Source organism: Protopterus annectens, chromosome 2.part0 (genome assembly GCF_019279795.1).
Source record: "Protopterus annectens isolate FY-2018-M chromosome 2.part0, PAN1.0, whole genome shotgun sequence".
Taxonomy (NCBI): domain Eukaryota; kingdom Metazoa; phylum Chordata; order Ceratodontiformes; family Protopteridae; genus Protopterus; species Protopterus annectens.
Genome location: NC_056728.1, coordinates 497132530 through 497149850, shown reverse-complemented (window position 1 = coordinate 497149850; position 17321 = coordinate 497132530).

The following is a 17321-nucleotide window of genomic DNA, read 5'->3' as shown; positions in this document are numbered from 1 at the left end:
GCTTAAGCAAACACCTCCAAGACCTTCACTAAAGTCAAAACTATTTTCATAATTTGGAATAAGCACCTCAAAACAATACACATACTGAGCTATTGTAGATGCAAGGTCTAAAACAAGCTAAAATATGCCTTTCCTCATTTTGCATTTTGATAACTGAGTGGTTCTATTTTGACAGAAGAGACCTTTTCTTGAAGAGATCTAGAAAACAAATTCAGCATATGTGAATACTATTGTCGCCTCACAGTAAGACGCTGTCCGGTTCGATTCTCAACTAGAGCGTCTTCTGCGTGGAGGCATACGTGAATGGGTGTACCTTCATTGAAGGTTGTGCATCAGGGCTGGTAACTTGGCACGTAAAAATCAACTACCAATCATTAGTGGACCGGAGTTCTGCTGTGGCGAGCCCTAACCGGGAAAAGCCGAAAGACACAAACAAACATAGAGATAGTAAGATAACAAAGCAAAAAATATAGAAAAAAGGCACATCTCATGAAATCAAGGCAAAATCACTGATGGTATAGCCATTTTTCATGCACATTATACACAGGTAAAAACTATAGGTCAGTTACATTTGTAGAAAAAAAAAACTAAAAAAGCTATGTAAGAATACAAGGCAGGAAACCAGCATCATGGTTTCAGGGGTTAAAGCCCTAACCGTGCCCCAAATAACCAGAGTTTGACTACTAGCCTGGGCACAGGAGGGTGGAAGTAGAGAGGCTAATGGCTATTCAGTCACCTTGGGAGGGTCAGCATTGGTTCAGGAACGAGGACTGTAACCTACTTTTACACTGAAAACTGTATCTGTGGTAGCATGCATGCTGCCCCAGACACAAACATAATATATGAATTACAGCCATGGTGGGAAAAGATAGAACTGAGCACAAAAGTCTCATCCCTACAGTGGATAACAATATTCCTCCAGGCATATAAGTCTCATACCAAGAAAAACAAAAGAGACGTGGAAATCTCACCCTTGATGGACTTAAAGGCTGGCACAGATTTACTAGCTATACCCCCTCTTCCCAGACTATAAGGTAGGTAGGCCAGAACACTCTAAAGCCAGCTACTCTAAGGATCTTGCAAGGGTACCCAATTATACTGAGTAAAATTAATACTAATACTAATACAAATGGTAGTGCTTGATCAATGCAGCAAGGCTTTCAGGAGTGGCCACAGTGTCACCAAATAAATATAAGAACTCTCAAATGTTAAAATATTCTCTAAAACACCAGCCACAATGAAACATTAAAATATATTTAATAATAAAGAATAAAAGAATATGAAAATATTAAGAATCTATTTACAATAAACACCAGAATTTCAGTCACAGGAAATATTAAAAATAACAGATGGATAGATGCACACAGATACAGAAAAACAGTACTTAACTAATCTCACTATATTTTCCTGACTGATCTTAAGAAATACTATTCCCTGGTTACTTACTAAAGCAAGGCAAGATGAAGTAGGTGAGTGGTCCTTCCTTCTTTGTCAGGTTTCAAAAACAGACTTCTCTGAGACTTCTGTCTCGTCTAATATTAAAACATTATTTCAGTGCTAGATTACAGAATGACATCACATACATCTGAACCTGGTTCCTGCACTACCCCCTTTACTAGATACTGAACCAAAATTTAGCACATATGTGTTACCAAGCATACAGATAGTGCTTTGCTGAGATGTGTTATAGTATCTGGAAGCTATAAAACCATTTCAAAACTTCCACCCTTCCAGGTAGCAATTTATTCACCCCTAAGGACAATACAGTAGGATTATTAGTCCTGGTTTTCACAGACATTTCGTCTCTGGCTGCATTCAGAACTATAAGATACAATCTCTATAGTCTAAACCAGGTAATTTAATTTCAGACTATGTTTCAAAGTTAGCTGGACTGAGATTAACCTCTTCTCTTCTAGTATAATTTGTTACAATATAAATTCATTTCAATAGTTATAATGCAGTCTGACATACATGTGTATTTCATTTCTGTCCAGCAGGACCCACTGTTAGTACATTTTTGACACAAGCAGCTTTACAAATACATTTTCAACACAAGCATCTGTGCACATCAGTTTGATAAACAAATGACAAATAATTCTTTACAAAACTCCAGCTAGCTATGCTGGTATATGTTACACATCTACTGCCCTACTTCTCCTGGCATAGCTGGCAATACCTCACATCATCACAGTTACTAATCATGCATTCTATGTATGACCATGATTATGTTATTGAATGTAACCTCTAAGTTAGTTACATTTAGGAAGAGAATGTCAGACTTTTTTTTTAGTTTATTAGCAATGAAACAGGAGGAAACTGAATTTGAATATGATTTGAAATACCTTCAGTTTGTAAAACAGTTTTTTTTTCTTTGCAAGGTACTATGCTTATTGATCAATTTAATAGGCTATAAAATCTTCCACTGCAATGTTATTGTTTGCATGTTTGGAGAAAGATGATACAATAGCAATGAAAAATAGTCTTTACCCATACTGATGAAACAATAAACCATACTGCCATTTAGCACAGAGTATTATGATTATGAACTGTTAATGAGCTGCTTTCTGCAGACCAAAATTTTTGAGAAGGCTGTTACTTGAACAACATAAAATGTCAGAATTCTATTTAATTTGCAACATCGCTTCCATGCTAGACACAGCACACCTATAACTCACTGGCTGCTATTTGAAAGCATCTTTGAAGAAAATAAACAGGGGCTTGCTTTTTTTTTCACTGGAGCTACTTTCATTTTTCTCACTGGAGATTCAGGATTTTTGAACTAAGTCTTCTGACAAAGAAGATGGAGAGTCACAGCCAGTTACAGACGTTCTATAAAAATCATCTACCAATTCTTCCTGTGCCTTAAAATCCCTCATATCCTTAACAATTATACCAGAAGTGTAGAAAAATCCCACAGCAGTTTCAAATAAAACCCAACTATAGTGACTGAGGCACAATATGGAAGAATCTCTACAAAATTATTTGCAAACTTCTCTTTATCAGGATATCATGGCATCACAAAGAGTTTCTGCACTCTGGGTTTTAATGGTCTACTGGTAACACATACAAGTCTTCAGTAATGCACTCAGGCCAATACGCCATACTCTATTAGCTTTAAAAAAGTTTCACCCCTATTTGGGCTCATCAGTACAGTATACATTATGCTCTGAAACACCCACCCATATTATAAAAAGCCTACAAAAGCCTGATACCTTTCTCCCTGTTTGACAGCTGTATCAGTCTGATGTGGGGAATTTTTAATTCTTCTTTTCAGACCTTATTTGGTACCTACCACTAAGATCTCCATATATCAGGCTTTTATTAACTGAGTATTTCAGAGCATAGTCAGCCTTTCCAGTTATGATGTAGTGATGAGCCCAGACAGGGATGAAACATTTAGCTAGCAGGGTCTGGCTTAATGCATGGCTGAAGATCTGTGTGCCATTGAGTATTCAACAGCTGCTATTCTGAAACAGTTTTATTGCTATGTGAAATTGCCATCATTCAACAGCTGCTATGCTGAAACAGTTTTATTGCTATGTGAAATTGTCATCATTCAACAGCTGTTATTCTGAAACAGTTTTATTGCTATGGGAAATTGTCATTATTCAACGGCTGCTATTCTGAAACTGTCATTGCTATGGGAAATTGTCATCATTCAACAGCTGCTATTCTGAAACAGTTTCATTGCTAAGGGAAATTGTCATCATTCAACAGCTGCTATGCTGAAACAGTTTTATTGCTATGGGAAATTGTCATTATTCAACAGCTGCTATTCTGAAACAGTTTTATTGCTATGGGAAATTGTCATCATTCAACAGCTTCTATGCTAAAACAGTTTCATTGCTATGGGAAATTGTCATCATTCAACAGCTGCTAGTCTGAAACAGTTTCATTGCTATGGGAAATTGACATCATTCAACAGCTGCTAGTCTGAAACAGTTTTATTGCTATGTGAAATTGCCATCATTCAACAGCTGCTATGCTGAAACAGTTTTATTGCTATGTGAAATTGTCATCATTCAACAGCTGTTATTCTGAAACAGTTTTATTGCTATGGGAAATTGTCATTATTCAACGGCTGCTATTCTGAAACTGTCATTGCTATGGGAAATTGTCATCATTCAACAGCTGCTATTCTGAAACAGTTTCATTGCTAAGGGAAATTGTCATCATTCAACAGCTGCTATGCTGAAACAGTTTTATTGCTATGGGAAATTGTCATTATTCAACAGCTGCTATTCTGAAACAGTTTTATTGCTATGGGAAATTGTCATCATTCAACAGCTGCTATTCTGAAACTGTTTTATTGCTATGGGAAATGGTCATAATTCCGCAGCTGCTATGCTGAAAGACTTTTATTTATAATTTATGGGAAATTTGTATACCTCTCAGTATAGTAGGCATGCTACTAGAAAATGTGTTTTCATTCCATAAGTGTTGATTAAATGTTCCTCCACAGACAATGGGAGCATACCAACAGTCCTAAATAAGGTTTGTAGATTTATGTTATTTTCTCCCAGGGCTGAATATGACATTAGTACTCACAGTGGGGAAAAAAGTGTACCAAGCCAAGGGCATCCTAATATGTCTGCCATTTTCCTAATAAACACATCTTCTCTATCTAATAATGTTCTTCTTTGTGTTTTGGTCTGATTAATTTTAAATGGATTCTGTAGGAGTTAAGATCAAGTACTATGGATGCAGTTAGTCTATATTGCTTTGCTGTCACTCTCAGGCTAGTCTGCACACCCCTTTCATTAGGTCCTACTCTCTGGTCTCCTGGCCTCTTTTCCTCAAAACCAACATGGAACACACTCATCTTTTATGATGAAGCTCATTCAATGTTTGAAGGAAAAGCCAACATGTGAATATGTGAATGTGTTAGAGGTAATTTCCTCTTTACTTACATGCACACACACACACACACACATACACACACACACACACACACACACACACACACACACACACACACACACACACACACACACACAAACATACCCCCACACACATACACACATATACACAAGCATTCTTTTAGTTTGTTTTGCTTTCGTGGATTTTGTATTTTTGACATATTGCTTGGTCACCATTACCTGACAATCATCTGAACTACTGCTGTGGCAAGTGTATATCCACTCATGTTCCTGTTATGCAACTACCCCTTCTCTTGGACAGGCTTCTCAGCCACATGAAGAATAGTTCCTCCCTAACCGAATTCATGTGTAACTTGGATATCTGGATGGGGAACCAGACATTCACCAGTAGTTTGTCACCTATGTCTCTAATGGACACAGGCAGCCTGTAACTGATTCATCTCCCAGGCCCTGCTTGTAAAGTTTTCATTTCCCAAGCCCCTGCTTACACTTATCAAGGGTACCAGAACTTGTCAGAGATTTGGGATGTATGGCTAGGATTAAAAAGGCCCTACTGCATATTAATCTGGTATACACCTATGAAGTTATGAACATAAGAACATAGTTACAATGTGACTAACAACCAGGCAGCCACTGGTGCGGGCGAGGGGTGTTTAAGCCTTACTATTTCCTGCGCATGCCTGAGAATATCTTCGGATGAGCATGTAATGAGATTATGTGAACACTTTATAATCTGTATCAATGAATGATATTACTTTCAAGAATCCCACCCCTTTAGACACCCTTCAGCCCACCTTTGGTCTCTGCCAGGGAAATATGGATGGAACTTGAATCCTGAGAAACACATCACCAGTTTTCCACACCTGGAGAGTTGAACAGGTGTGTGTGTGTCTTTCGGCTTTTCCTGGTTAGGGGTCGCCACAGCGGAACTCCGGTCCGCTAATGATTGGCAGTAGAGTTTTACATGCTGGCTTGCCGGGCCTAACGCACAACCTTCAACGAAGGAACGCCCATTCACGCATGTCATCACACAGTAGACGCTTTAACTGAGAATCGAACGGCCAACGTCTAACTGTGAGGCGACAACGCTACGGTAATACCTCATTATTCTGCTTATTGCCTAACTGGCTCCTGCTGTATTTGAACCATTAACCAAAACTACATCATCTGAATTAGAGTCAGGGTTTCTTCCTTCTTCATCATGGAGCTAGTTTGTTTTGCTTGTTAACTGCTTTTGATATTTATAATTAATGTTTAAACTTGCCTTTCCTTATCCTTTCTCATCCTTATTTCATTTATCCCCTGTCCCCATTTTTTAATTAATTTAAACAACAGGAAAGTGAGGACTTAGATTGTGACACCACATTTGCCTACTGTGTGGAACAAGATTCCACTCCCTGTAAATATAATACATGTGTCTTGTCTACTTTTGAGAACTGATTTGATGATTTTACTAGAAATACGAAATGTAGACCTGGAGTTGTGTTAATCAAGCTTTATGAAGATCAGTAATTGACACTTATGGTTTACACCTATGAATCTACCTTTTCCTCCTTCATCATTTTCAGTTTCTCATTTTCATCCCTTACATCATGAACACTTAACCATTCACCCCAGATTCATCCTGAAACTAATGCCCACCTGTTGTTAACAGCTCTTGGAATTGCATTGTTGGCGTATCTTTTGGAATCAGTGACTTTGTATACCAAGAGGAGAAAACGCTGAGAGAAGAAAAGGAGCCACTTTTGTGATTTTTAAGTATTTTCTTCTGATTTTTTGTTAAGTTTTACTGCTTTGCCGCCTACTGTTTGGCATTTTCCGGCTTGCTAAAGTTTATATCTGTAACAGTAACAGTACTTGGAACACATCTAGAGCCTCTTTACTGCATTTCCTGTGTTGCACTTAATTTAAAATCGTTTTTTTCTCAAAAAAAATGCATTTTACCTGATTTTGGCCTAGCACTCAAGTGTGGGGTCATTTATTGCACTGTTGTGATTATTTTGCTGCTTGTGTATCTCTGCTACCTTTAAACTACAACAAAAACAAAAAAAAATCCTGCTTTTTTCCCACTTTCTGAAAGTTAAGAAAGTTCAGTTACAGATCTGCTGTTCTGAACTGTTTGGAAGTTTCTAGAAGGCCAGTGCTTGCTTGGGCTAAAGGGAAGTCTCTGTGTTCACCAGTGGGAGTGGTTAACACTGAACAGCCTGCCTGTCCCTGGAGGAGTGGTTACTACCTAGAAGCTGTAGTTTTATTGGCCATTTTGGGTCAATTCTAAACTCCTTGATCTCTCTCTCTTAAAACCAGGCTGCCTCGTGGTTTTGGTGTCTTTTCAGGCTTGCTAGTTGTTGCTGAAGCACCTACCAAGAGGAGAAAATGCTGAGAGAAGAAAAGGAGCCACTTTTGTGATTTTAAGTATTTTCTTCTGATTTTTTTGTTAAGTTTTACAGCTTTGCCGCCTACTTTATGGCATTTTCCAGCTTGCTAAAGTTTATATCTGTAACAGTAACAGTACTTGGAACACATCTAGAGCCTGTTTACTGCATTTCCTGTGTTGCACTTAATTTAAAATCTTTTTTTCTCTAAAAACTGCATTTTACCTGATTTTGGCCTAGCACTCAAGTGTGGGGTCATTTATTGCACTGTTGTGATTATTTTGCTGCTTGTGTATCTCTGCTACCTTTAAACTACAACAAAAAGAAAAAAAAAAAGAAAAAATCTTGCTTTTTTTCCCACTTTCTGAAAGTTAAGAAAGTTCAGGTACAGATTTACTGTTCTGAACTGTTTGGAAGTTTCTAGAAGGCCAGTGCTTGCTTGGGCTATAGGGAAGTCTCTGTGTTCACCAGTGGGAGTGGTTAACACTGAACAGCCTGCCTGTCCTTGGAGGAGTGGTTACTACCTAGAAGCTGTAGTTTTATTGGACATTTTGGGTCAATTCTAAACTCCTTGATCTCTCTCTCTTAAAACCACGCTGCCTCGTGGTTTTGGTGTCTTTTCAGGCTTGCTAGTTGTTGCTGAAGCACCTACCAAGAGGAAAAAATGCTGAGAGAAGAAAAGGAGCCACTTTTGTGATTTTAAGTATTTTCTTCTGATTTTTTGTTAAGTTTTACAGCTTTGCCGCCTACTTTTTGGCATTTTCCGGCTTGCTAAAGTTTATATCTGTAACAGTAACAGTACTTGGAACACATCTAGAGCCTGTTTACTGCATTTCCTGTGTTGCACTTAATTTAAAATCATTTTTTTCTCTAAAAACTGCATTTTACCTGATTTTGGCCTAGCACTCAAGTGTGGGGTCATTTATTGCACTGTTGTGATTATTTTGCTGCTTGTGTATCTCTGCTACCTTTAAACTACAACAAAAAAAAAAAAAAAAATCTTGCTTTTTTCCCACTTTCTGAAAGTTAAGAAAGTTCAGGTACAGATTTGCTGTTCTGAACTGTTTGGAAGTTTCTAGAAGGCCAGTGCTTGCTTGGGCTAAAGGGAAGTCTCTGTGTTCACCAGTGGGAGTGGTTAACACTGAACAGCCTGCCTGTCCGTGGAGGAGTGGTTACTACCTAGAAGCTGTAGTTTTATTGGTCATATTGGGTCAATTCTAAACTCCTTGATCTCTCTCTCTCTCTTAAAACCCTACAACTCTCCTTTTGCGCAGTTTTGTGCACTGAGCACTGTCGGGCAGCGCCGCCTAAACAGGTTTAAACTATTCCAGGCTCCACAAAGTCTGCTCTTCACTTTTCCTTTAGAACTGCTCAAACTCTCAAAGTAATCACTCTATTCTCTTTCTAAAGCCCTACACTTGCTCAACTCTTATAAGGAAACACTAACTAACTAAAGCACTACACCCTCCTTGACTTCTCATAAGTATTAGACTCCCGATTGGTCCTTCCTGATCAAGTGAAAAATCAGTTCCCTTCCCCAATCTGATCAGTAAAAAAAAACAGTTCCCTATACTAATCTGGTATGTCCAAGGGTCAGTTTCAAGGTTACTCTCCAGTCCAGCTGGTGAATCTGGGAATTTTGAGGCAATGTTACAATTGCCTTATGTACACAGACCACCTTCTCCTCCTTCCAACAAACTCTAATACATGTGAGAGATGCAGTTACACAGCCAAACTGGAAGCAGAGCTCTCTCAACCCAAGACTGGCACAGTCAGTCAGGAGGAAAAGGTAACCACCCACACCACAAATCCAGTCTCACACAGACCTATTGCATCTGCATACCCAACACATAAACGCACAAAAACATACTCGGAGGCTCTAAATAAAAATCTGCCTAAACAGCAAAGACCTCCTAAGCAGATATCCAAGCAACAGCCACCCCTCAACAATACCCACAAATCAAATATCTCACAAAATCAGTGTGCCTCACAGTCACAGCCCATAAGGCCAAACAACACACCAAATACACTTCTTATAGGGGACTCTATTGTCCGGCACACTGACGTCCCACTCACCAGACTGAACAAGGAGAAGGTCACTGTAAGCTGCCTGTCAGGTGCCAGGATCCGCCACATAATGCAAGCACTCAGGTCACTCCAAAGCAAGTACAAGTATGACTCTGTCATTGTCCATGCTGGTGTGAATGACCTGAGACATACCTCCCTGGACTACATGAAAAGAGACATAGAGGAGCTCTCTGACCATGTAGCCCAGGCTGGTATGTCCCTGACCTTGAGTAGCATCTTACCCTCACCAAGAATGATGCCACAGTATAAAGACAAAATGATCAGTTTCAACAATTGGCTAAAGTATTGGTGTAATTCAAAGGGGAGCCTGTGTTTGTCAGCCTGGGATGACATGCTCGATAAGCCACGTTGCTTTGCTAGGGACTGCTTGCACCTGTCACCCTTAGGCTTTTGTATACTGGCCAAGGCTCTTGCCACCCCCATAGTGCCTTTTTTAGGCAAGGCTCAAAGGACAAACCCACCAACATAGACAACCCAAAGATAAAAAAACTAAAGGTAATGCTATTCAATGCCAGAAGTCTAAACCTCAAGATGCACGCACTCGAGACTCTCCTCAGTATGGAGAAAATCGATGTCTGTGCAGTAACAGAAACCTGGTTCAAGGCTGAGTGCACCCCAGCACTACCAGGTTATAACTCATACCATGCGTTTCAGCCCCAAAACTCAGACAGAAGCACAAAAGGAGGGGGAGTATCTATATTCATCAAAAATACCTACACCTCCAGGTTAGTGGCACTGCACGAAGCATCGGAAACCATCCATGTGCAACTAACAGTGGGCAAAACTGCCTTTCAGTTTGTAGCCTGCTACAAAACACCCTCCCTATTACAGGAACCCCACTTGGCATTCCTGAGAACACTGGAGAATATGAAGGTCTCTCCAAACACTATGTTATTGGGTGACTTCAACTACCCAAACATTGACTGGGAAAACTACTCAAGCCCAAACACCTTCGCCCAACGGTTCCTTGAATTTATAAACTCTAACGCAATGGAACAGCTGGTCACCACTCCCACAAGAGGAAACAACATATTGGACCTGGTCATCACCAACATGGGGACTCTATGTTCCACACAAGAGGTAAACCCCTCATTGGTAAGATCAGACCATAAACAAATTTCCCTGGACATCCATATCCCGTCCCCACTCCCAGCCAAGGAAATCACTGTAAAGAATTTCTCAAAAGCCAACTTTGCACTTCTCAAGACTGAGGTGGAATCCTTCAAAGCCCCTGGGCCAGAGGATAATACAGCCCAATCTGCAGAATCCTTTACAAATGCATTCTATGAGCACCTGCAGGAATGCATGGATCGTGTTATCCCAAATAAAACCAAGACTCACTTCTCCAAAAACAGGAGACCAGTCTGGTGGACCTCGGCCATAAATAAGCTATACAGCAGAAGGAGGAAGCTACTACATGACAGAGCAAAATCCCAAAAAGGGAAGGCATCTCTGTTCAGTATTAGCAAGAAACTTCGATCCCTCATAAAATCATCAAAGGCCAGTTTTGAAAGAAAAATTGCCCTAGACACTAAAGATAATCACAAGGCCTTCTTTAGTTATGTCAGGAACATGGGCGGAAACTCCCAGATATGCTCTGAATTGTTGCATAATGGTACAAAATATACTGAACATACAGACATAGCCAACATCCTGGCAGACAGATTCAGCGCAAACTTCTCCCCCCCTTCCCCCCCCAAAGGAGCAAATGCCTGTCCCAACTGAATGTAACCTCCCTGACATCACAGATGCACAGGTGAAAGCTGCCCTCTCCAAAGCAAAAAACACAGCATCTATGGGACCGGATGGTGTCCCAGGCTGTCTTACACGAGATCCAAGAAGAACTGAACCCTCACATTAAGTCACCATTCAAACTTAGCCTTACTACAGGATATGTACCCAAAGAATAGCGTACAGCTACAGTGGTCCCACTCCACAAAGGTGGTGCCACAACGGACCCCGGAAACTATCGCCCCATAGTCTGGTCTGTAAAGCTATGGAGCGTATTATCATGGAACTCATAAACAAAGACATTGGGAGCCTCCAGACACTGGACCCTACCCAATTTGGCTTTGTTAAGGGCAGATCTTGCCTCTTAAACCTAGTTGATTTCTTTGAAACAGTTACCAAAGCCATAGATGAGGGCAAGGTAGTCCACACAGCCTACCCGGACCTTGCAAAAGCCTTCGACACAATACCTCACTCGGGCATCATAAATAAGCTTACCAGCTTAAATATCAACCCCTATATCACAAGACAGGTTGCAAACTGGCTCAGAGATAGAGCCCACATGGTCAGAATCACAGGTGCCATGTCGGAATCCAAACCAGTTACAAGTGGCATCCCACAGGGCTCAGTTCTGGGACCTCTCTTGTTCGGTATATACTTCTCTGAGGTTCAGGCTAACATGGGGGAATTATGGCTGACAAAGTTCACAGATGACTGCAAACTGGGGGCCATAATCGAATCTCCAGCTGACACAAGCATCCTCCAAAAGGGTCTCACAGAGACAGATGCTTGGTGCCAGAGCCACGGCCTCAAGCTAAATGCTAAAAAGTGTATAGTCATCCCCTTTGGGAAAAACAAGGTGCCCACAAATTACCACATAGGTGGTAATCCATTAAGTACAGAAGAAGTAATTAGAGATTTGGGGACCAACATAGATAGTAATCTCTCCTTTGATGATCACATTGCCAAAGTGGTTAGAAAGACCTTCTATATAGACCATCTTATCATGAAAGGGTTCGCATCTAGATCAAGAGAGGTCATTGTGCCCCTCTACTCGTCACTCATCAGGCCCATAATTGAATACAATGCCCCTTTTGGGATGTACCTTACCCAACACCTGCAGCAACTGGAGACACCCCAAAAGTACCTCACCAAGAGGATCATGGGCTACAAACAGATGTCCTATGCAGCTCGACTAAAGAAACTCCAGCTCTACTCAGTTGCTTACCGCCTACTCAGAGGTGATCTATGCCTGACGTACAAAGCCATGTCAAACCCAGAATTAATGGACATGCTCCACCTCAAAAAATCCAAGTCCCTTAGAGCTACATGCTCCAGGGACCTAAACCTCAGCACAAAAATAAATAGGACATGCTGGAGGGACAGATTCATTTCCCAGAGGCTCCCCTCACTCTGGAATAGAATCCCAGTTCATGTTAGACGTAGCCCCTCGCTGACCCTCTTCAAGCGAAATTTGGACGCGTGGATGGGAAATCGCAAATTCACCCCTGGAATCTCTCCTGTGTCCCTGCTAGACAGAGGCACAGTAAACTAATCTTAAATGGGTACCTTCTGTGACCTACTTTACAGAGGCACAGTAGGCTAATCTAATAGGGAGGCGGAAGCCAAATACACTCTGGCTAGGCTTATAAATGCCCCAGGGGAGATAGCCTAGTATCTACTTGTGAACCTATGAACCTATGCATTATTATTGTTTTGTGCCTGCTGTAATGGCTCATGTAGCTAAGATGTTGGTATTATACTGCAATCCAGCTGTTGTGTTTTTGATCATGTTACTTGTTTTACTTCAGTCTTGCCAGCACAAGCCTTACTTCTATGTTTTAAGTTTACTTACTTACTTACTTTTCTGACCAGGATCATCACACTGGCCTGTGGCCTGTTTACTTACTTTTCTGACCAGGTTCATCACACTGGCTTGTGGCCTGTTATTTTTTGTGGAGACCCTATAAAGATAGGGAGGAGTGAGGGAAGCACTCTGGGGAGACATTCTCCCACTCATTAATGGATGGGAATCATCTGGACTCTGATATTTTCAACTGAACATCTTAGTTGAGACAGCTATTCAAGATGACTTTGTTTCTGCTAGAAATGGCACTTTTTAGCAATACTGTCCCAGTATCTTGATAGACATGGAAACAAAACATCAATTAAAAAAATACTGGGCTGATATACTAATATAAAAAGACTTTTACCGGCTGATATCCATACTGAAAGGTGGAATGCTATGAATGATTTTAAAATTGTATGGGAAAAAATTAAACATCATCCCAGAATACTTAAATGTATTGATCATAGATGGACTAAGCTTCCACTTAAAGCTTACTTTTGAAGGATCGTGAGGTGTATGTCAAAATCTATAAGTCCATTTGTATTATGCTGGCCATCTCAGAGTGCATTGTATTTGTGGGAAGGGAAGACAGGTTTTTGCTGGTTGTCATAAGGGAAGTTGTGAAACTTATGGACAAATTGGATATTTAAAATGGAATTGTACTAGGGATTGTATAAAACTTCATGCAACTGATCATTACTGGGTAGACTGTACTTTGGAGGGTATAACTGATGAAAATATTATGTCAGAACAGGTCACAAGAAGGAGAACATCAAGAATCAGTATATCAAGAAAACATTCTTCAGATGATGGAGAACTGATATATAATGGGGCTAAGACTTGATAATGATAAATATGAAACTCCCATGCAGATTAAAAGATTTATAGTCAACAACTTTAGTATGGTTTCTAACAACAAGTACATGCTACTTGTTAAACAGGATGTAATAAAAATGGGGAAGGTGAGAATTTAATTCATGAAAGAATAGCAAAGAAGCAGACAAAGCAAAAACTGAAGAAATGGAAGAATGCTTCTAATAAATGAAGGAGATTAACATTTTATCTTGTTACACGGACAGCTTTCAGAGAGAAGCAAACATGCATTTTGAATGGGTAAATAGATATGAGGTAACTGTAGTATGCTTGCAGTATGTGAGGTTGTTAAATTATATGACAAAGACATGATTCATGCTTAATGAAAATATGAGATTTAGTGATCATTTGGGCAAAACATTTATGGGTTTGCAGTTATGACTGCTAGGAAGAGTAGAATATGTTAAGGACAGAGACTGTGAAGATAAAAACATTATGCTTACCAATATGCATGTTGAAATGAATGAAAGAGAAAGGAACATGCCATTTGAGAAAACTGAACCCTTCTTATTAACATCTAATGTACTGTGTTAGGTGAGAGACTTTGATACTAATTAAGAGTGACAGCAAACATAGTTGTTCAAGCTTTGAGGAATATTTAAAGGTAGACTGATTTGTTTCTGGGAGATAAGCAGTATGTATATGATCTTTTATTGAGTATCTTTTTAAGAAGTATTAAGATGTTGCAGTCTTGTTTATCAAAGGGTTAATATTTTAAAAGCACAGTCGTTTTTGCATGATGAACATCTTTGTACATAGTTTTGTTATTTTGGTTTATATATCAGAAGGTTTTTTTAATTTTTTATGTTTAACTTTAAAGAAAAAATTGTTACAATTTCATTGAAATATTTATTCATTTTAATAATCATCTAATAAAATTCTTAAAAAAAAAAAAAGTACAACTGGTGGGTTAAGAGTTTGTTTCAGGAATGATAATTAAGCTAGAATATTCATTTGGAAAATGATAAATTTCAAGTTAAATTTAAAATTAATATAGATTTACTATGTCACTCCCATAGGAAAAATAAATGTTTTTGCAATCTTTGTAAAGTTGGTGGGAAGCTTTAAAATGCAAAGAGACAACTAGAAAGGAAAATAAGAAGGGTTATTTACATGCATTATAAGATTTGAGCAGGAGGTTGAGGCAATTAGGGATTCAAAGTACATCAATATATATATATATATATATATATATATATATATATATATATATAGTTCCCTATCAGAAGCCTGAAACACTATAAGCCTGAAAATCAAAATCCTGAAAAGTAAAGCCTGAAAATTCAAAATCCCGAAAGGCCAAAATCCTGAAACTCAAAATCCTGAAAACACAAAATGGACATACTGACGTCATTGTGGCCTTGCTATTGTTAGCCCTGTGGTGTTAGGTCATGCGTTGGGTTCAGGTAAGTGTGCGGTTGGTTTTATGTTAGGGTTAGGGGCGGTTTAAGTGAGTTAGGGTTAGGGCGCAGGTTAGGTATGTATGCAATAGTGACAAATATTGGGGTTAGGGGCGGTTTAAGTGAGTTAGGGTTAGGGCGCGGGTCAGGTGAGTGTGCGATAGTGACGGACCTTAGGGTTAGGGTTAGGGTCAGGGTCAGTTGGTAGATATTAATGTCTTTATAGTGAAATATTAGCATTATTTGTGTTTTCAGGATTTTGAGTTTCAGGATTTTGGGTTTTCGGGATTTTGAATTTTCAGGCTTTAGTTTTCAGGATTTTGATTTTCAGGCTTATAGTGTTTCAGGCTTCTGATAGGGAACCGTATATATATATATATATATATATATATATATGTGTGTGTGTGTGTGTGTGGGGGGGGGTGGTAAAGGATGAGAAGTGCTTTAAGAAAGCAGATATTTATGCTGAAGGTAAAAATATTTCCTTTCAAAGAAGTAGATGACTAGAGATAATTCATTACCATAATGTTTGTTTGGTGTAACTGGGAAATTGTTTTTGACCATTAACAGGTTTTGGAGGCAGTAGAAAAGGTTGGAAGAGGAGTTATAAGAAGGGAGAATAGGAAGGGGGTTGGTGATAGGTAGCATAAGGCTCTTATGGTGAAGTTGGTAGACATGCCTAAATTGTTAAATGAATAAAAATGGAAAATATTAGGGAAGCATTAAAGGGTGTGAAGTCGATTGATCTCCAAGTATGGATTGCTTAACCCTTTCTTATTAGATTTATTGACAGAGCTATTTAATAAGTGCATTTTAGAGGGGAGTGTTGAAAAGATTTATAGGGATAATAACATTTTGTATAGATGAAGGCCCAGAGAATGGGTGTTGAAGAATTATATACCACTCACTTTGTTAAATACATGTTACAAGTAATTAGCTAAAAACAAAAACTGGTAACCAGAAACAACAAGAGTTAAATGAATTCATTGAAATGTTTTTTTAAATTTTGATTAATTGCTTAATTGATATTAACCATTATTGTATATTAAGGCAGAGAGCCTTTGAACCACTGTTTGTCTGATGAAGGCTTGGTAATACTGAGCCGAAAGCGCTTACGAATAAAAGTGTTTCACCTGCTTCCTGCTCTTATCGTTTCTGGTTACCAGTTTTTGTTTTTAAATAGTTTATTGGAATTGGAGTCTACAAGTAATTAGCTAAAAATTTGCAGTTAAGGTTTGATAAGGTTTTAGTATTCATTATAGAATCTGAGGTGTTTGCTTTTGGAAGGAGAAATATTTAGATTATTAAAGTTAATTAGAGAGATCATAGACTTAATGAAGGCGAAGATGCACACATTATTTCATATAATATAAGCAGAGCTTTTGACAAATTGGCACATGATGAAAATGTTTAATATCATTTGATCTTATGGCTTTGGGGGGAGGATAATGAACTTTATTGAGTAAGGTAATATATGTAATTAGATTAGGCTTATAGTTAAATGTAAGTAAAGGAAAAGGATTTTAATAAAAAATGAAGCCCTTTCGTATTTTGTTTAGTGATGAATGCAGTTGTTAGATATGTAAATCAATTGAGGGAGTTATCTTGTGATGTCATATCTGTTAATGATTAACTATGCAGATGATTTTACATTAATGATAAAGGACTGGTAACTGGGGTGAGGTTCAGCTTTTACGAATTTATTTTATTTGGCTCAAATGATGTTGTTGGTGGTGGATATGGTAGCAAAGTTGCTGTAGGTTAAGGTACAGATCTTTGAGGAATTATTCATAAGTAGTTAAGAAGAAAATGAGTGAGGAAAGGTGATGATGTGTATGTTATCAAGACAATGTTTGGTTATGCCCCTACATATAAAGGATGGGAAAAATATGTTCAGGACTGAGGCAGTCAAAACAAATGCATATATAAATACAAAATGTCCATATATTACGTTTCAATAAACCAATGAAGCAGTTTCTGTTAAAATAAAATGAAAAACACACTATTATAAAATCCACTTTATAAAGAGTAAATATTCTAACACATAAAACTATATTCTTATAACTATATATGTGTACATATATTCTAAATGTAAGGAAATTATTTATTTGTAGGAACAATATATTAGAAT